At 43.0% G+C, this 21,732-nt stretch overlaps 1 protein-coding gene across 1 annotated transcript in view; it reads left to right on the plus strand.

Moving 5' to 3' along the window:
• PDE11A (phosphodiesterase 11A) overlaps window positions 1–21,732 on the plus strand; it is a 424,511-nt gene that overhangs the window by 393,579 nt on the left and 9,200 nt on the right. The gene's annotated exons all lie outside the window — the stretch shown is intronic.

Consider the following 21,732-nt stretch of genomic DNA (forward strand, 5'->3'; position numbering starts at 1 on the left):
GGGGCTTCCCTGTGGCTCAGACAGTAAAGAATCTGCCTGCAACGCAGGAGACGTGGGTTCAATCCCTGGATCAGGAAGATCCCCTGGAGAAGGGACTGGCAACCCACTCCAGTATTCTTGTCTGGAGAATCCCATGGACACAGGAGTCTGGTGGGCTACAGTCCATGGATAGGGTGGCAAAGAGTCAGACACAACGGACTGACTATCACTTTCACTTTCTTTTCCTGCACATTAAAATACGGAAGGCTCGGAAAAGTACTCCAGGAAAGAAACACATTAAACCTTGATTAATTTCGATTTTCTTAAACATTTGACCATGGACATCTCTTTCAGTTTTTTTTACCATTTTTCTTTTACTTTTATTAATATCATGTGAGACTTGAGAGTTCCATGAAACATAGTTTTCTGCTTTGGCCCTATGGCCTGGGCCACAGAGTTTTGTAAAGCCTCTTCCATCTTAAATATCTGCCTCTGTCTGAGCTGTGTGACAAATGGCATCCACTGAACCCTGAGTGAGGTGGTTTCCAGCTCTGCTGTGTGGGTTCGAGACTCTGCTTCTGGCAAGGAGACAGTGTCATCAGCTCTGGATGTTCACACTCCACTTTCTGAGTAGGAGCAGGGCTGACATCAGTTAACACTCACAGTTTAGCGTACACTGGCTTTTAATCCTACTTCTAAGCATTTGCTTTCATGTGAAAAACCTGGTAAGTTCTTTACCCCCTACCTACCTCAATCAGATTGAGCTGCTTTTTTGACTTCAGAGTGAGAAACACATGCAGGGAAAACAAAACGGCTTCATTTCTCACTCTAACTCTATTAAAAACACAGTATTGTTTTTTAAGGACTTCACAACCATTAAGTTTCAGGCTTATCTACCACTTCATTTCCAGCACTTTTAGGAACTGCTGAGCCCTGTCACATTATCCTAAAAAATTTAAAAAAAAAAACAAAACATAGAATACGGTCTTGAGGATGGAAGTGTAATTTTTAATGACTATAAACAACAAAAGTAATTTTTTTTGTTTTATATTATCCATTAAGTACATGATAGCATAAAATCTGAGAAGTAAAGCTTTAAAAGAATCTAAAATGAATTATTTTAGTTATACATCGGACATAATGCTTTTATTTAAAAATGAAAGATTGGGTGAAATATCAAGAATAATGTCTACATTATTATAAGAAGATCCTCAACTCTCTTTTCTCCCATCCACTTCTGCCATCCTCACTCCTCTGGTATCTCTGAATAAGCTGGGTTGCCAGGTGTAAGGCCCATAGCTGTTGGGTTAGGTATATCTTGCTTTGCGAAATTGACCTCGACTACCCATGTTGAATTATTTTTTAATTTTACTCACTTTCCTGTGCATTCTTAGGCAATAAATGAGATGAATTTCTTGCAATTAATAAATTCCTTTTACTGTGGGTAAAGCTTAGGATGTATTTGTATGGCTGATAAGTTTTTGGTGTTAGTCTAGAAAGCTACTTTGGAATGAACTCAACTCTACACACCCTTCCTACGTGATTAGTTACCGTAAAGGCTGGAAAGGACTCTCGTGTGTTTTTCCATGTTAATTTAAATGTTTCATTGCTGGTTCACAATCACTTGGGCTTATTTTTATACTTCCCATTAAACACTTTAAAATCTTCAGGTTAAAAAGGAAGTTATTTTGAATTTAAAATGAAAATAGCCGTTTCCAGAATGTAGGGGGTAATACTACCCCATCATATTATCTATCATTCCTGATTTTTCACGGTTTACTTTACCACCTAGCTGTGATATTAGATACACTTGCTAGTTTTATTCACAGGAAACGGATGTATAGAAAGTTCAAGTGGCACTTCCACCAGACTGGATTGTGTCCCACTCATCCGTGGCCTTGGTTTTGCTGTAGTCGCCTTTCTACTGCCTCATTTCACCTCTGTTGGATATTCACCCACGATCTTTTCTTACTAAACCAAATGGGGAAAGTCCCAGCATCTAAAGAGGAACATGGAACAAACTGTTTATAAAAGTTCATATTCATACCTGCTGCTATATCTTCCCAGTGAACAAGGCATGAAAGTCAGGCTCTTTTTTCATCTTATTTTTTAAAAACCTCATGGATTTCATATAAATTCTTTATAATATGTATAAATTATATATAGAGAACTTGCATATATAATATTAATTTATAGACAATTACTATATGTTTATATAGTCATATGACTACATATTTATATGAATATATAAATTGATCTAATTTTGAAATCAACATTTAAGAAAGCCCTCAAACTGAAACCTTGTAGAGTGACTTTATTTACCCTCCTTGAGAATCCCTATTTTGTCCCATCTTGAGCACCTGGATGTTTTTCACTATTTAACTGGATAATCTCACATTAACTGTTGATGCTCTGCAATGGAAATGGAATCAGTCAGTGGGGAGGACTCACCATGAGTATGAAGACACAAAATCTTGAGGAATGACTCAACAAGCATGGACGGTCCCTAATGTGAGGCTAGTCAAATGTCAAAATGTCTGCAGGAATTCAGGTTGTTGCTGGAAGGTCAGTCTGGGTTTTTTAATGGGGAAGTGCACTACTAAAGAATCTGAGAGGATAAAGGCAAATGGGAAAGCATGAAGCTGGCAGGAACCCCAAACTGTGAGAGACGACATCATCTTCCTCCTTATGGAACATAAGAATGCAGTGTGGCCTTGCTGAGTTAGTCTGGGCAGAGGGCAAAATGATATGGAAGAGTAGCTATGGGACCTTTCAATGGCCAGAGCCCTGACCCCAAGGCAAAGCAGGTTTGAGGGGCAAGAAACCTCACATGGAGCCTGAAGCAAACAGATACGTACATCATGATCAGAGACCTTCTTGCAGTCAGAGCAATGTAGAAAGATGAGGGCCAGTGAAGAGAGAAGCCAGCCAAACGCACTGTCTGGCTGAGGCTGCTGGGTGCAGCCCAAGACACGCAGGGGCTTGTGGAGGGGAAGATGGAGATGGAGCCCGGCAGTAGATACAGATATGGTTCTAGGGCAACTTTTTTACTTCATTGACTTCTACTGGGTAAAGTCCGCTTAAGAGGGTTGTGCTTGGTCAAAATAGATGAAGCACTTTCCATTTCCAGTTTGCTGAGTTTTGTCTCTTCTCCAAACAAAGGGTAGATTATTAATACTCTGCAGTACCTGACGGAGAAGGCGATGGCACCGCACTCCAGTACTCTTGCCTGGAAAATCCCATGGATGGAGGAGCCTGGTGGGCTGCAGTCCATGGGGTCCCTAAGAGTAGGACACAACTGAGCGACTTCACTTTCACTTTTCACTTCCATGCATTGGAGAAGGAAATGGCAACCCACTCCAGTGTTCTTGCCTGGAGAATCCCAGGGATGGGGGAGCCTGGTGGGCTGCCATCTGTGGGGTCGCACAGAGTCAGACACGATTGAAGCGACCTAGCAGCAGCAGCAGCAGCAGCAGCAGTAGTACCTGAAGGGCTAATTATTTGTGTGCCTAGGTGGGAACCCACAAAAGTACACTGGTAGATTTTGAATGTCCATTGCACGTAAAATGGAAATTCTTACCTCTGAGACAACTTCAATTCCCAACTTGTGTTTATGCTGAAGGAAAACAATGAAAACCCCCAACCCCTCAAAATCTGTTCAGCAGGAACTTTCCAGAGTAATCTAGTGATTGACTGAAAGTGACTGACAGAAAATATAAAAACATACCTCATAAAGTAATGGGTCGGGAAGGAACATGCAGAGAATAGTCCCAGACCCATGGATGGTTCTACAGTAGGGAGATGTGATGTGCTTATATACACATGACTATATGTGCACATAAAATTCTCTAGAACTTGCTCATCATTTTAATCTTATGTTTCCAAACTTTTCCTTAAAAAAAAAAAAGAAAATGGTCCCAGAAGTCATGATTTATCTGTGACAGCATTTTATTCAGGAAGCATATAGGAAGCCAAGAGTGGGCAAGGAACCATCAAAGCGCGTTCCCCAAGAGAAGACTGAAGCCCTGGTTAGTTAGCTGTCCTAGCAGGGTATCTCGGAGGAACACATTGACATCTGATTCCTGCGCTTTCTGCTGTCTTTGCACCCTGCTGGGGATCCATTAGCCTGCTGCTCAACTTCTTTAGAGAAAGAAAAAACAGGAAAAAAAAGAACGAAGGAAAAAAACCCCAGACACCATCAAACTTTGAAGTCATTGCTGCACCAGCCTTAGGGATAAACAGAAAACCTGATATAGCAGCATCACACTGAGCCTGTCTTTGCAATAGCAGGCAAAGCTTCTGCCCTTCATTTTCACTCTTGACTCAATCAAACTTCAGTGCACCTAGAATTTCAATGAGGTGCTATAAATCATTATAAATCTTCTGTGTATTAAGGGTTGAGAGAGTTAATTTTTGTTATGAACATAATCAGATTTTCAGCTCATCCCAAACTGGCTCTTGATTTTGGAGTATTTGATCAACAGCAACAACAATTTTAAAAAAGAGCTTGACCTGGCCAGGTTCTAGCTGGAATAATGATCTCCTAGAAAAGATTTTGGCTAGAGTGTTGTCTCTTTGTGAGAATGTCAAGGCATTTCTGCAACAGGCAGGGCTTCTGAAGTTATGGTTATAGTAACTTCTGACTTGTTTTCTACCTTCATTTGTCACGGTTGTTTTGGAAAATGCATTCCACCTGATGCAATTACTAACATGCTCTCTGAAAAGAAGGGAGGAAAAAACTCTTTAAAATACAGTTCAAGTTGTAGAACCTGGGAGTTAGAATTGATAAACTGGAAAAGAGGAAATAAGGTGCGACACCAAGACAACTTTTCTGGGTACCAAGAAATGCACTTCAAAAACAACTCAGCATTCCCCAGACGGTCCATGCCTTGTGTTCAATTTAGAAAAAAAAGAAAGAAAAAGTAGTGAGCTGCAGAGTAATTAGTTAGAACTTTCCTCTTAAAAGCCTACAAGGAATGGAATGGGGTTAAAGAAGGGAACAATCTTATCACGTACTCAATAAAAGTAGGACACCGCCCAAATCAGTTTCTTATAAATGTTTTTCTCCACGACATTCAGTATTCCTGTGAATGAGAGAAAGGAATAGTTAAGGCTAACTTCTTATTTGTCTCTACAAAGTGGGGGACATATGTGGAATGACAGGAGTCCAAAAACTCAGGAAGAAAGAAAAGGTGGGAGGGAGGGAGGAAGGAAAGAAGATGAGGGAGGGAAGAAAATAACTTCCTATATTCTCTATAATTTATCTGGCCCCACCTTCTCCTGGTGATGGGTTGGGGGTGTTCAGAGATTGATTTTAAAGCATCTCAGTTCTTTCTGGTTAAAACAAGTCCTTGTAAGACTAAAATGTGAATTGTCCTCAGTCAGAACCATTCCTTCTCCCCAGCTGACATCCAGGTGCTAGGGGAGCTTACCTGTCCTTGTCACGGTTCTGTGACTGGGGGGGTGAGAGGGACCGAGTGCCCTGGCTGCCTGCGGGGTCAGGGCTCTGGGTGTGATGCGGGGTTGGCCTCTGGGTGTGTGGGGTGGCTGCCACAAGCACTTCGTGCAGGGTCTGACCGCTGGCTCTGGCTGCCGCAGCTCTGGTCCCTGCAGACCATGGCGAGCCGCCACCTGCTTCCTGGTCAGCGCTCATCAGCTGGTTCTCTGTCATCACTCAGCCCCTGCAGAAACCCCAGCCACTTTCTCTTCACCCTGCCGCCCACACAGCAGCTTCCTCAGTCCTTTCCAATATGCCGCCTGGGTAGTGCCAGCTCATTCTAAGAAAGTTCTGTCGTTTTCCTGAACTGGGCTCTGAGATTCGAGAGATGAGCCTTTGCCTCATCTTCAGGGTTTGACCCCCAAGGAGCATGGAGCCAGGACACTCACATCTGATCTCATGCCCCCCCGCCCCCCAGCGCCCCCCTCTCTCCTCCTCTCCTTTCTCTAAGACAGGAGTGGGAAGTTTATGAATTTCCTTTTCCTAGTCTGATGGGAGCTCTCCTTGGATGGTCTCCTCTGTGCTCCCCATGCCTGAGCTCTGTAGTCACACTTGATCTGCTTTAGCCAGGCTTGGTTCTTAAGAGATAAGAGTTCTGGAATTTAGAAACCCCCTTTGTGGCTCAGATGGTAAAGAATCTGTGTGCAATGCAGGAGACCAGGGTTCGATCCCTGGGGTGGGAAGATCCCCTGGAGAAGGGACTAGCCACCCACTCGAGTATTCTTGCCTGGAGGATCCCATAGACAGAGGAGCCTGGCGGGGGTCACAAACACTTTCACTTTCACTTTTCTCTCCACACAAAACCAGCACTGAGACTTACTCTGTCTGAAAGCTGGGTAATCAGAGCTTGCTGTTTTTAGCAGGGAGCCACCACTTGCTGAGAGGAGGAAAGTCTGTTGAGTTGATGGGCAGGGAGCTATGGGCATCATGGTTCAAGTAGAACAAAAATATATTGGTTTGATATTTTCAAATTCTCCTCCTTGTTACATACAGGAGAGTGCTATCTGATGCTATAACCCAGTCTGAGCACAGCAAAACCTGTTCAAAATTTTCTATGTGTTATTAGTCAAATAAAAATGGAAGAGAAAATATACACATTCAAATGTATCAGTTTTATGTAGTTTATACCCTGTCTTCCAAATTTTTGCCAAAATAATCTTCATTAAAAAAAAAAAAACCACTATATCATGGTATTCTTCTGCTTAAAAACCTCAGGTTACTACCACCATCTATAAGATACCTCCCAGACTCCTGGGTTAGCCCTCTCATTCTGAGGCCCCTGCCTCTTGACCTCATGTCATGTCACCCAGGCACTTTCTGCCCCAAAGCACAGGGCTCACAAACCCTCTCAGCTGTCTTCCTTTGCCTTTGCTTATCCTTCCCTCCCTCTTCTTTTTGTCTGGAAGAAGTCATGCCAAACTGTCCCCTCCTCTGAGAAAGCTTCACTCCCCTCAGCACGACTACAGCACTCTGCTGACCTCTGCATAACTACATGTAACACTCTGTGTTGTGGTCCTCTTTCTGTCCGTCTTTTCTGTTTTCCTTCCACATTAGGTTAGGCTCCTGGAACCATCATAGTCCTGGTTCCCAGAACAGTGCCCACTATATTCAAACTGCTGCTGCTGCTGCTGCTAAGTCGCTTCAGTCGTGTCCAGCTCTGTGCGACCCCATAGACGGCAGCCCACCAGGCTCCCCCGTCCCTGGGATTCTCCAGGCAAGAACACTGGAGTGGGTTACCATTGCCTTCTCCAGCGCATGAAAGTGAAAAGTGAAAGTGAAGTCACTGCTATCAGTTGAGTAAATGAGTGAAGAAACAGAAGGGTAAATAATGCAACGCAGGACCACAGAATTAATAAGCAGTGGAATGTACGAAGTAGGGTTATAGTGCCATTTTAAATTATCATCTATAAATACATAAAACCTTTCATCAGAGTGTGCACTGCTATATTCCTGCCCATAATCTGAAGTATATGGCCTATGCTATCTTTTTACAGAGTGGTTTGGTTCTCATCATGGTTGAATTGGCCCTTAATTCTAGTGTAAAAAGACCAGTTTATAGCCATGAATTTTTCAGAGCTTTAACTTTTCCAACTAGGAAATACATAAAATTTTCTTTTCTTCCAGCATTGGCTGAAAATACAGTTATTTTAATATCCAAGTTAATAGGGAGAGCTAACACATTACACAGATATCAAGAAGTTTTATAGATATACATGCAATTTCATGAAATTACAATACAATAAAACACTAAATTATCGTGATTAAAATACAACTTTCCATTGACTTAGAAGACTTTTCAGATCCTCCAGTGCCTGACAGTTATCAAAACAAACGTGAAATAGCAATGTGCTCTGCAGGACGAAGTGCTGAATAGCCGAGAGGGCTCATTCTTAGAGGAACATTCAAGTTCATGTCACTCCCTGCATCGGACATGGTATGTGGCCAGTGAAGGCATCACACACCTTTGGCTACATCTCACAGTTCTTCCTGAATACCTGACATGCCAGACTATTTGATTTTGGAGAAAGTCTCCCACCTCCAAAAAATGACTATGAGTTGATAAAGCAACCAGCTCTGTGTATATTTTTTTTGTAAACAAAATGAACTTTGATTTATTTCAAGTAGCTTTTAAAAACCTTTTATTTATACAGTAGGACTCAATTTCTATTCATATGTATTTTATGAGCCCCAAACTGCCATGATGAATCTATATTAAAATGCTGGAATCTGGTTTAAAAAAAAAAAAGTTCTAATACACTCCCTAATAAGGCTTTTGGAGGGTAGAATTTAAGATAAGATCTAATTCTCCCTATCCAGCTGACCAGCATAAATCACTTTTTTTAAAAGTGTTTCTGCTTTGAACTTATGAAGCTAAAAATCACTTAACCCCCAAGTCCATACAAGGCTTGGAATGTTGTCTTAAGTTACTTTCCAGTTCCTCTAGAAAGCATATTTTAAATGCTGATTTACCTCTTCATGGCCTCTCTTCTCTTAAGAAGAAAATGGAAAGAAGGAAGAAAGTAAGGGAGGAAAGGAGAGAGGGAGGGAGTGAAGGAGGGAGGAAGGAAAGAAAAAAGGGTGGGGTGGGAAAGAGGGAGAAAGAGAAGAAAACTTTCATTTTTCACTAGGAAATGAATCAAGTCCTCTTTTAAAGATTGATTTTTGCATTCTAAGGGTGCCTCTCCAAAATTTCTGCAATTTAATGTTCATTTGAAGGGTCAGCGTTGTTTTTGCTCCTGGGAAGTGAGGCATGAAATAAACATAAAGCATTCTCATTATGCTGTTGCCAAACAGAATCCTCTATATTATTTGAAATGTTTCCTAAGAGAATTCAAGGAGGCAATATCTGGATCCTCAGCTATCACTACTCTTATATTTAGTTATCAGAGCTGCAGCTGTAAAATATGAAATAAATCACTCAAGGCACATTGCCTCACCTTAGCAAGCAGATGCTAAATGACAGTGTGGCCAGAGGGAGCCAGGCTCTCAACCTCATGCACAGTGAACATGGCAGCCCAACCGCTGTGTTCACTGCTTTTCACTGTAGATGATGATTTAAAGTGTTGAGTCTGTTAGGCAGTGTCTAAACCAAAGTCAAAGATGTCTATCAGACTGAGCTTTAGGAAAAGAATTTCAGTATTACAGTCCAGAAAGATACAAAGCTGTCCCTGTATACACTGTCTCAGCAAGCAGACACCTGCTGAATGCTGGCTCTAGTGGGCCCTGGGTAAGGGCTTGCTTAAATTTTAAAATTCACAAGCATTGTAAGTTGACCCCAACTCTGTGAAGGAAGAAAATACTTCATTCTGGATCCTATAATATCTATGGTCTTAGTTTTATATATGAGGAAATGAAAACCTACAGAAACTAACGGACTTAACCGGAGTGAAGCGGTTAGTACACAGCAGAGCCAAAATTTGAAAGCCAAGTCCTCTCGGCCTTATTTTGCTACTTTTTCCCACCACACTGCCCCAAGGAAGTGAAAGGCGATTCCATTTTTGTCCAGCAGTGCTGTACCTCAGAAACCGCCCATTTACAAAATAAAACTCTTGAGTTCTTCAGAGAGGAGGACACAAGGAGCCGAGTAGAGATTCTAGAGAGAGCAGTTCCTGGAGCGCTGAATGAGCTAATAGGTTCTGTTTAGCTGGTTACCAGAGACATACTTTCTCAGAAAGATTTTACGTCAAGTTGTCCTTGACCAAACACTTTGATCTGCGATGGAGTTGATGTTGCCAATTAACAATGGCAGATTGACCTCCCTCGTTTATTCCACATCCTTGTGGGAATTCCATTAATGAAATAACAAAGGAAAAAAAATTTTTTTGGAAATTTTTAAAGATCTAAACATTCTTGGGAAATGGAAAGAGGCTGGAAGAATTTTAAGGAACATGATAGAAAAAGCCTACCGTTCCTTGAACAGTCTGTAAGTAAGGATGTTAACCTGCTGTTGAGGACCCAGAAGGAAATCGAGGGTGTCAGGAGAGAAAATATATATGGCCTCTGAGAATACCTAAATCCTCAAGAGCAGATTGGGGATAAGTCAGGACTCACGTTCTCTTCTCCCTGTGATGCCCCCTCAAGCTGTTGTCCACATGCAAACACATTTTCATCCAGGAACACCAGTGTATTCTGCTGTAGCCACTTAACATAAACGTCAAAATGTGTTTCCAAATGCCTAACATAATTTGCATATTATCCTTTGAAATGGCAGCGTAGAATTCCAAAGAGTGACTTGTCACAATTTATTCAATCATTTCCTACTTTTTTTGGTTGTTTTGCTGTTTTTGCTAATTGAGATAATTATAAAATGAGCACTTTTGTTTAATATTTTATTGACTTATTTAATGCTATTAAGTGTGGTTAGAAATAGTAATGTTGCATTTCTTTTAAAAAAAGATATAAATTCTCAAAGACAATAGAACGTAAGAGGGCATAAAATATCCTCAAAATTGGAGGCTGGAAAGGAAGTTATGTCCCAGGGTGGCTGCAGAAGGGGACATCAATAGGAAGCGAACTGATCTGTCTTTCAGAAGGAGTAGGCTCAGGATGGCAAGGGTCCAGTTCAGCCGAGAGGGACTCTATTAATTTCCTACTGCTGCCTAGCAAAATACAAGAAACTGGGTGGCTTAACACACCAGAAATCTCTCACAGCTCTGGAGACTAGAAGTCAGAAATCCAGGGGTAAGCAGGGCCAGCAGGGCCAGCTCTTTCTGGCAGCTCTGCAAGAGAATCCATTCCCTACCTCTCTCCTGGCTGCTGGAGCCTTGGCATTCCTTGCATGTGGCTGCGTCACTTCCGTATCCACCTCTGTCTTCACGTGACATTCTCCCACGTCTCTGTGTCCCTGTGTCTTCATATGACCTCCTTATAAGGATTTGTCTTAACTTGTCAACATCTGTGTGTCGTGCCCAGCTGCTCAAGCGTATCTGACTCTTTACGACCTTGTGAACTATAGCTCGCCAGGCTCCTCTGTCCGTAGGATTCTCCAGGCAAGAATACTGGAGTGAGTTGCCATTTCCTACTCCAGGGGATCTTCTCCACCCAGGGGTTGAACCCCCGTCTTCTGTGTCTCCTGCATTGGCAGGTGGATTCTTTGCGACTGAGCCTGGGAAGCCCCTGATAACATCTGCAATGACTCTGTTTTCAAACATGGTCACATTCCCAAGTACCAGGGTTAGGAATTCAGCATCTCTCTCTGTTTTTTTGAGGGGAGGGTGTGTGTCACAATTCCATCCATGGTAAGGAGACTGAGGCTTGAGCCTGGAAACAAAGAGAGGTTGGGAATGGGGTTCCTGGAGTCCCCTACTCCCCACACAGCCAGGTAAATAGCCTTTGCAGCCGCTGCCAACTCAGGAGACCAAAGGGCTCTTCTCTCAGAGCACTAACTGGGAGAACCTGTAACTGAAATTAGAAGTCTGTGGAATGACTGGCTAGACCCCAGGAGGCCTCCCCATACCTCCCCCCACCCTGCCGCCCCGCCCTACTTTGCATTCAAGATGCCAGAGGCCAGATAGCCCCAGAGGCAGGCAGAAAAGTGGGATTCCTCTTCAGGGAAGGAGAACAGCTGCAGAGAGAAGACCTGTGTGTGTTTGCACTTGGGATTCCCTCAGTGAGAGTTTTGGCTCCCTGCAGAACGCCCTTAAGATGAAGCCCCACCACCACCACCCCCGCCAGCAACAACCGCAGCCTCTCCTGCTCCCCCGCCCCACTTTACTCACTGCCCAGAACAAGTCTTTCAGTGCTGCGTGCTTAAATATATGCCTACAGATTAGGGCCACAGCATGTTTGAAAAGAGCTTCCAATGTGAAGGAATGGAAGTGAATCAAAACTCTGAATGAAAGAGAATTTCAGAGCATACAGGAGATGCAAAAAACAAAAGACAACTTCAGAAAGCCTCTACTATCATCAAAAAGACAAATATGTTATAAATTAGGACCTAATGCCTGATGTTTTCCTTCTCCAGTACTTTCTAGTTGCTATGTCATGATTTTCTCCTCCTCTGGGACCTCCTATCCTGGGCTCTCCTGACTCCGCCCCACTGCCAGTGGCCTCCACTCAGACCTTGTCAGGCTCACAGCCCCTCCCCACTCTCCCCCACTAGATTCCATCATCGGAACACCACCCTTATCTTCCTAGGGGAAATCTGACTGTGGGCCCTTCAGATCCTCCCTTCCCATCAGAGAAGAAAAACCCTAAGCTGGCACATTGGCCTGCCGATGCTCACCTCCTCGCCCTCCACCCTGAGCCATCTGCTCTTGACACACCCACCACTGCTGTTGATCAGTCACCAAGTCGTGTCCGACTCTTCGCGACCCCATGGCCTGCAGCACGCCAGGTTTCCCTGTCCCTCGCCATCTCCTGGAGTTTGTCCAAGTTCATGCTCATTCAATCGGGGATGCCACCCAACTCTGTCACCCTCTTCTCCTGCCTTCAACCTTTCCCAGCATCAGGGTCTTTTCCAATGAGTTGGCCCTTTGCATCAGGTGGTCAAAGTTTTGGAGCTTCAGCTTCAGCATCAGTCCCTCCAAAGAGTATTCAGGATTGATTTCCTGTAATCAACTGGCTTGATCTCCTTGCTGTCCAGGGGACTCTCAAGAGTTTTCTCCAGCACCTCAGTTCGAAAGCATCAATTCTCCGACACTCTGCCTTCCCTATTGTCCAGCTGTCACATCCATACGTGACTACTGGAAAAACCATAACCTTGACTGTATGGACCTTTGTTGGCAAAGTGATGTCTTTGCTTTTTCACTCCCCTATTCATAGTCCATGCCCGTGTCTTTGCCCACACAGCTGCCTCTGCCAGGCCCACCCTTCCCTCTTCTCTCCAGCAAGTCCTTCTCTGACTGCTGGAATCTGCTCAGGTGACAAGCTGCTCCCAGGAGGTAGATATCCTAGTCTCCAGGGCCCACTGCATTTTCAGTTATTAGCACATTATTCTCATTTGCATTCCCTGTATCTGTTACTCAGCTGTAATGCCTTCACACACTGCATGCCCCCAACCTCCGCCTTCCCCCGGCTAGAGCAGGGGTCTCTAGGCTGTGACTCAGCTGCCTGCCGTGAGACCCCTGGGGGCTGCCTCCATCGGCAACACAGCCCACATAGCGACAGGATGGGGAAGGAATGGGTTATTGCAAAACTGTTAGGAAGATCTTGCATTTCCCCAGCGTTGCGTGCCTTCCATGTTGCCTTCCATTCCTGAGCTGCCCTGTGGCGGGCTTTAGCATTTCTGTCTTTATTTCACAGCTGAGAAGCTAGGGAGGTTATACTTGCTGCTCAGAATCGCCCCAGTGAATTAGGAGCTTCAGCGAATGAATGCCTCCCACCAGCAAAGGAAGGCCTAAGCCACAGAACCAGAAAATAACAGAAGAGAGAGAAAGATTCTCCAAGTCCCTGACTTCACATGTCACCTATGATCATGCTACAGATGGTCTGAACAGCAGAAAATCTGATAAGACATGAGAAAGAGAGCAACAGAGACATACTGAGAAGGAGGAGGCAGGGGGAAAAGAGAAAAGATGAACAACAAAGGCTGAACTTGTTGTGAAACCTACAGCTCCTTATCCTCCTCACGATTTTCATGGTGATCACCCCAGGCCTTCAGGCTTGACTGTGAAAGTATTAATAACTCCACTGTGCTACATTTCTAAGGCATTTGGCCTTACAACGTGACTTTCTCTTTTGGAGTAAATGGAATTGATGACAGTTAATATCAACCTTTCCAAGAGTCTGAACCAAGGGAGACAGGATTTGTGGAAATGCTTTTGGAAAAGTAAACTTTACATGCTAAAGCCCTCCATACATATGAGCCATTATTCCTGTTATTAGCATTAATAGCATCTCTGAGCCTCAGTAGCCTCAGTTGGAACTTTGGATAAAAAAATAGCGAACTGCAGGTCTCACCAAGAAGTAGTGAATCTGTAACAATAACATTTCCTGGACACTTCTTGTGTGCCAGGCACTAGACTGACTGTCAAGTCTGATTAAATTTTCTTAACAAAATCAAGAATGGGGAAGGAACGCATTATCACAAAGCTGCTATGAAGATTTCGCATGCCTGATATAACCCACCACTCCTGAGCTGCCCTGTGGGAAACTTTAGCATTTCTGATCAAGATTGATTTAACTTTCTTAGCCATATCAAGATAGATTCTACTACCAGCCCCCTTTTCAGATGTGAAAACTGAAGCTAGAGAGTTCCTATAACATGCCCAAGAGTACAAAGATATTAAGTAACAGAGCTTAGATTTTTTTTTTTTCAGCCTTCAAATCTGGGCTTAAGGTTGATAGAACCTTGTTGCCACCTGAGAGGCTGTGTATACAGGCAGCAGTGTACAGACCTCAGGTGCTTACTGAATCACCTGAAATGGAAGCAACACTATTGTCATACTGAAATGCTTGCCTAGAAGCAAATTTGCAAATCACCTGTAGGGGAGTGAAACCCTGAAAGTTCCCTTGTGACCTGACTTGATGGTGGCCAAGCTACGTTTAGAAACCAACCTTTGACCTTCGGTGTAGGGTTTGTCCTGATACACTCTGCTACCTACACATAAAATTTGAAGCATATTATCGCCAAGTTTCCAAAGCTGTCCTGAAGGAACAAAGTTTAAAAAGCATATCTGTCTGAATAGTGACGCAGATTTCAAACACACGGCAAGCAGACGGAAGCAGGGAGTTTGTTTTGAAGGACAGCATGGTGAACCAAGATGTCTCTAAGAACAGGGGAAATGGAATGAAAAGTCAGCAAGCACGGTAGAAAAGACAGCCCTGAGAGGGCCTGAGAAACGGAACACAAAATCTGAAGGAAGATAAATGGATAATTTAACAGCCGTTCAGTTTTTAAGAAAGACAAAGAACAAGCTACATTGCATCAGAAAAGGCCTAGAAATGATGATGGATGGGGCCCTTCAAATGAGTGGTGAACACAACAGAATCACAGTCGCCTGCACAATTCCCAGCTGAGGGCAAATTTGAGGAACTAAATAAGGATATGAGACTGATACGGATTGAAGAGTTTTTCAAAATCCATTTAACGGCCAGGCAGGGGACATTGATCGCTTTTCAGAGGAAATGTTTAGAATCAATGAGTAGTCGGCCCTTATCGGAATGTGGATAGGGGAGAGGGACGGAGGCTTACACACAACGTTAGCATGCTGTGCATTAAGGTACTGAGATAATTGTTGAATTATGGTAGCAAAGCACTAAATTATTTTGATCTTTATGAAATAAGTATTTCTCTTTTTTATCCTGTACTCGTGAGCTTTATGAACAATGAAATGACTTGCTATTGAGTAATTCTAATACATGATCAAAAGTTTCTAATTCTATTATCAGTGCATGTTAAACTTTTAAATAAAATATTTTAGTGTTAAATAGTTGATACATGCCCAGGGAACAAAATTCACAAAAGGCACAAAAGTATTAGAGAGAAGAGGTACTTCCTCATGCTTCTGTCCCCGGGTCACACAGGTCTTCTCCCTCAGGGCAACCACTGTTACCCAATTTCATCCAAAGACAATCTATGTAGAAGCAGAAATACACTGGTTTTTTTTTAGCTTTTTCTTTTATTGAGATATAGTTGGTGTATAATACACATATGGATATACACACACACATGTATATTTGTGTATCTATATATACACATATATGAATGTCTATCCTGCTCCATACATTTTTTTTTACACTTAATATATTTTTGAGATTATTCCTTTTTCATGTCCAGACAGCAGCTATCTCATTAGTTTTGATGGCTGCAGAATATCAGATTTTAAAGATGTAAAATGAATTATTTAATCAATAACTTATTTTTGAACACTGATGTTGTTTCTAATAATTTGCTATTGTAAACAGAGTGCTATAAAATATCCTTGTAAATGCATACTTCATACTTTATTTGTAAAATAAACACCTAGACGTGGAATAACTGGGCACTTGGCATATGGGCATTTGGAATTTTGATAGATATTGCCAACTTTCTCTCTGTGGAGTTGGAACCAATTTATATTTCCACCAGCAATGGCTGAGGTGCCTCTTCCCCTTATACTCTTACCAAGACAAGCTATTATCAAACTTCTTGAATGTTGCCAATATGATGGTGCAAAATCTATCTCATTATAGTTTTAATGTGTATTTTCCATACCATAAATGAGTTTGATCATATTTTTAGTATAGATTTATTTACTTAGGAGTAATTGTATTTTTTTCTATAAACTCTCCACATTTTGCCCTTTTTTATTAGACTGGTGGTCTTTTCTTATTTATTTGTAGGAGCTCACTGTGTATTAAAGAAATAGACTTTTATCTGTAGCAAAAGTGGCAATTCCACCCCCACCCCAGATTGTCATTTATCTTTTCACTTTTCACTCTGCTCATGCTATGCAGAAATACATTGATTTTATGCAGTCAAACTCGTCTCCTATGACTTCTGGATTTTGTCATACAGATCGTGGCTTTCCCATTCCAAAATTAGAAATTCTTCAAATTCTCAGAACTTCTTTCAGGACTTTATGGTTTCATTTGTTATATCTGTGACTCATCTGGTTTTACTTTATTGTGTTGGATATAAAGTTTTTAGACGGCTACCCAGTTTTCCCATCAGTTTTTTACTAATCTTTTTCCTTATGATTTAAAAGGTCACCTTCATCATATACCAAATTCCCTTAAACAATTATAGTTTAACTCCTTCTATTCTGTTCTATTACTCTCTCTGCCTAGTCATGCTGTTTTAATTAATATTGCTTTAGATAATATGTGTATATATGATATTTTATGTATTTATTTTGGCTGTGCTGGCTCTTCACTGCTGCGGGCTACTCTCCAGCTGTGGTGTGAGGGTTTCTTACTGAATTGGCTTCTCTTGCCATGAAGCATGGGCTCTAGGGAATGAGGGCTTCACGGCTGTGGCAAGTGGGCTCAGTAGTTGCAGTTCCCAGGCTCTAGAGCACAGAGTCAGTAGCTGTAGCTTATCAGCTTAGTTGTTCTTTGGCATGTGGGATCCTCCTGGACCAGGGATCGAACCCGTGTTTCTCGCACTGGCAGACAGATTCTCCATCACTGAGTCACTGAGGAAGTCCCTAGAATATATTTTAATGATAAGCCTAGTTTCACCTTCCATGTTACTCTTTCAATAGTTTCTAAGTATTCTTGCTTATTTTTCCATATAAGCTCTGTAATTTAGTTCCAAAACAAATCTAGTTTGTCTCTTTATTGGGATAAATGATCAACAGCTGAAGGTTAAATGAATGCAAAACTTCCCAACATTGAGAAGATGAAAAATGGTGCCTATTAGGAAGTTTTTGTTCATAATATTCTAATGTTCTCTTCTTTAAACTGAACTTTAAAATTTAATTTAAAAATATTCAGAGTATTCGTCCTGCTGTTCCCACACATTAAAACTTTCCCCATATCTTAGTTTTGGGGAGAGTTAGCAATATAATACAGAGAAGGCAATGGCACTCCACTCCAGCACTCTTGCCTGGAAAATCCTATGGACGGAAGAGCCTGGTGGGCTGCAGTCCATGGGGTCGCTAAAGAGTCAGACACAACTGAGCGACTTCACTTTCACTTTTCGCCTTCATGCATTGGAGAAGGAAATGGCAACCCACTCCAGTGTTCTTGCCTGGAGAATCCCAGGGACAGGGGAGCCTGGTGGGCTGCCATCTATGGGGTCACACAGAGTCGGACACGACTGAAGCGACTCCGCAGCAGCAGCACCAGCAATATAATAAAGGAGCCGCAATAGCATCTCTTCCCTCAGATCTTAAAGCTGACCCTTTCTATGGACAAAATGCCAGCTAATGATACACCCAGTGGAATGTGTAAAATATCCTTTGTCTTCTTATTCGTTCTCCCCCAAATCTTTATTTATTATACTGCAAAATTAAGAAAAAGTAGTTTCTCTTGCCATATGGAAAGAGACCACTAAAATAATGGAGGATTTTTGCCTCCAAGGAAGTTGATCTGAAGACAGCATCCCTCATGGATGCTTTGGTTCTGATTCTCTATTGATCTAGGGCAGTGGGATGCAGAGGCTTTGATGGCACCCTCCCTGTCTCAGATCTGAGCCCTGGTTGGTGCTGACATGAAGACCACCTTTAAACTCACAAGAGATGCTCAGGCAGCATGATATTTGCCTGGCACTCACCAAGCAGTTCGTTAGTACGAATATCAGGTAAAAAACAGAAGAGCAAGTGTTAATAGGGTATTATACAATCCATTCGTGGAGGTACCTTGATAGTTTACTCAGAACACCACTTACACTAAGAACAAGGAACTCCACATTTTTGCAACCCTCTCTGACTCAATGGACATAAATTTGAGCAAACTCCAGGAGATAGTGGAAGACAGGGAAGCCTGGCGTGCTGCAGTCCATGGGGTCACAAAGAGCTGGACACCACTGAGCAATTGATCAACAACAACCCTCTCCCACACAGTCACCCTAGCCATTATGTTTAGAGAACCTTGAGCCCAAGGCTCCTGCTGCTGCTGCTGCTAAGTCGCTTCAGTCGTGTCCGACTCTGTGCGACCCCATAGACGGCAGCCCACCAGGCTCCCCTGTCCCTGGGATTCTCAAGGCAAGGACACTGGAGTATACAAAAAGTACATAGTAAACAAATGCTTGCAGCTCAACAAACTAAATTTTTAAATGGTTCTTTTTACACATTGAAATTTGCAAAAACAATAAATGATATATTTGTCTATGGCATCTCAAGTGGCATAGTTTTACTGGGAAATATTTTGGTGAATGGAGAGTTAGATTATTACCATGTGGCTGTGTTTTACTTACATGTTCCAACCACCTCTTACATGAGGCCCCATTCATCAAAGCCTATGGCTTCTGGGTCAGCAGCTTATTCCTTCCAAGACCAGATGTTGCCTGCACAATGAACATGATTGATTAGCTACCAATGTGCTCTGAAAACCCGACCAACAGGGTAACCTAGGACAGTCTCCTAGAGGGGCTCATTATAACAGAAGCAGCGGTTCTCCTTGCTCCTGTGCGCAGGAGCCTCTTTAGGCTCGCCTGTGATTTACTACTTAAAACCCTCATTTTATTTTCCCAGGGTAAGCTCGAGTAGACGAGTCACAGATAAAAGACTCACTGTCTACACCTAATGCTTGGGAAGTGGTGCTTTCTCATTCCTTAGTGAGGCCACCTCCCTCCTGTGACTTTGTCCCCAAACAGTGCTGAGGACACACGGCCCAGATGCTGCGGCCACGTGTGAGACACAAGGTGTCACCAGCATCCTGTGGAGATCCCTCAGGGGAGGCTCCAGAAGCTCTGTCCTCAGCCTGCATGCCATTCCAGCTCTGCTGTACACTTACTCCACAGAAATGCTGACCCTTTTAAGCCGATTTCCCCCAATCTCAGGTTCCTTATCTGTCAAAACAGGGCCAACATCACCCATCTCTGCATTGTTGCGAGGTTTAATGAGCTCACATCTGGAGGGGCCCTAGGATGGCAGCGGAACACAGGACACACTCAGCACTCAGAAGTTATTAGTTCACTTTGGCAAAATGTGTTTTACTGTCTGTCACTGAGAGCAAGTGGGTGGCCTCAGAACAGACCCAGCCCCGTTTCATTCAGTTGAACACTGTTTATAAAAGTGTAACGTGTTCCATTTGCTACAGGCCCCACCTCTCCCAGCTGTATCTCCCAGCCTATTTCATTCATTAACTTTACTGACCTGGCTGGGTAGACATTTGAGTTTAAGATGCTTGCCCTATATTGTGGAAATAACAATGCTATTAATCCAAGGAGACTAAATTCCTGCCTCATTAATTCCTAGTGTTAATGTAATTTATAAATATCAATTTTCCACAAAGGAATCCCTTGAGCATATAAATAAAATAAAAGTGAAACAAGTAACCTCTGAGAGATTAAGAAGAAAATGGAAAGAGAAAGAAAAGAGGGAGAGAAAATTGCAATAGAGTATTTTCTCTTTTACAGGCACTACTGATCTGCTTCAAACCTTGGAAAGAAAATGATCTCATTCTAAGTTATTACTAGTACTATGACTAGCTTTCAGGAGATTAGACATTGATGCTACAAACATCAGTGTTATAACTGAGCTAGACTGTGCCCTTAGGATTCCAAGTATAGATCTGCCTCATTCTTACACTGGATTCCAATGAACTTGCTTGCCCTCCTCAAACCAAGTATCGCCTCTGTGGCTTTATCGTCTTTACTTACGATTCCTATCTGGGTAACTCTCTCACATTATTTCAATTTTAAGTTCTTAAATATCACTAACAAAACAGAAAGCTCTGACAGTAATTTTTGGCACTTGCAAAAATCAGACACAGACAATCTGCTATTGCTGAATAGATCCTACAGCTGTTACTGCTGTAAGGAATCTGCCGAGTTAAGATCACATATAGAGAAAGAGTTTTCTCAGCTGGAAAGAGAATCTCACCTGATGTGATAAACGTGGAGTAATACTGAACTACCACTAAGGAGAAAGTAACAGCTAGTTGCTGTTTTTCCTGTCTGAGTTCACTTGATTATTGGGAACAATCCAGGCTAAATGAATGCCAAGTCACCCCAGACCTTTGAGCGCTCCTTCCTGGCAAGGTGAAATCCCATAGCTCTGCTGACTCGCCACTAGGGGAGTTGGCAGTCTCTGCTGGTATCTTGAGTCCCATAGCATGGGAGACTAAGACTCAGCAGCCTTTAAAACCTTTTAAGGTGTCTATTTGACGGACTCTAATGGTTCAAGGACATGGGAGATAAGTGCTAGCTGCCCCTGACTCTAATGAACTTGCGTGGAGAAGGCTGACCCTTGAGTATTAGCAGCAACTTTTTCAAAGTGCTTGTTTATTTGGGCTGTGCTGGGTCTTCATTGCTGTGTGCAGGCCTTTTCTGGTTGCAGAGAGTGGTATCTACTCTCTAGTTGCCGTGTGCAGGCTTCTCACTGCTGTGGTTTCTCTGGTTGTGCAGCAGGGACTCTAGACACACGGGCTTCAGTAGTTGCCGCACGTGGGCTCAGCAGTTGCAACTCACCAGCTCCAGAGCGCAGGCTCAGTAGTTGTGGCTTACGGGCTTAGTTGCCCTGCAGCATATGGGATCTTCCCTGACCAGGGATCGAACCAGTGTCTCTTGCATTGCAAAGCAGATTCTTAACCACCTGAACCTCCAGGGAAGCCCAGCAGCAACTTTTTATGTTGGGAAAACTGAGACTCCCTTATGGCAGCCACCAATTCAAAGTCTCGTAGGGGATTTCAACCTCAAGTAGTTCCTGCAGGTGACAGAGAACAATACGGGACAACAAAGACCCGGTGTTTGGAGCTCAGGAACCCCCTCAGATGAGTTTGAGCAGAAATGGGAATTTGCTGGTTTAAGCAGCTGGGAAGCTTGGAGGTACAGCTCACTGGGGGCATGTGGACAGATCCAGAGGATTCAAAGGCCATCATAAGACAGATGCCCCCCTTTCTCTGCCTCTAGCTAGGTATGTTTTGCCTTCATTCTCACCCAAGCTTTCCTCACACATCCTGGCAGCAATAAGGTCACATGTTCATTCTAGGTATTATAACACCGAAAGGAAGAAGGAACAGAAAAGCTCATTTCCAGTAGTTCCAGGGGAAACCTTGCAAGACCTTTGATTTCCTTAGCTTGGGTCACATCCGATCCCCATCTCTACGTCAGTCACTGGTGTTGGTCAGGCCTGAATGATGTGCCCACTCAGAGCACATGGAGTGAACTGTTCCTTGAGGGAGGGTAAGGGGACAGTATCTAGCCTCTACTGCCTACTACAGTTCAC

The sequence above is a fragment of the Budorcas taxicolor genome, chromosome 2, assembly GCF_023091745.1.
Source record: "Budorcas taxicolor isolate Tak-1 chromosome 2, Takin1.1, whole genome shotgun sequence".
Lineage (NCBI taxonomy): Eukaryota > Metazoa > Chordata > Mammalia > Artiodactyla > Bovidae > Budorcas > Budorcas taxicolor.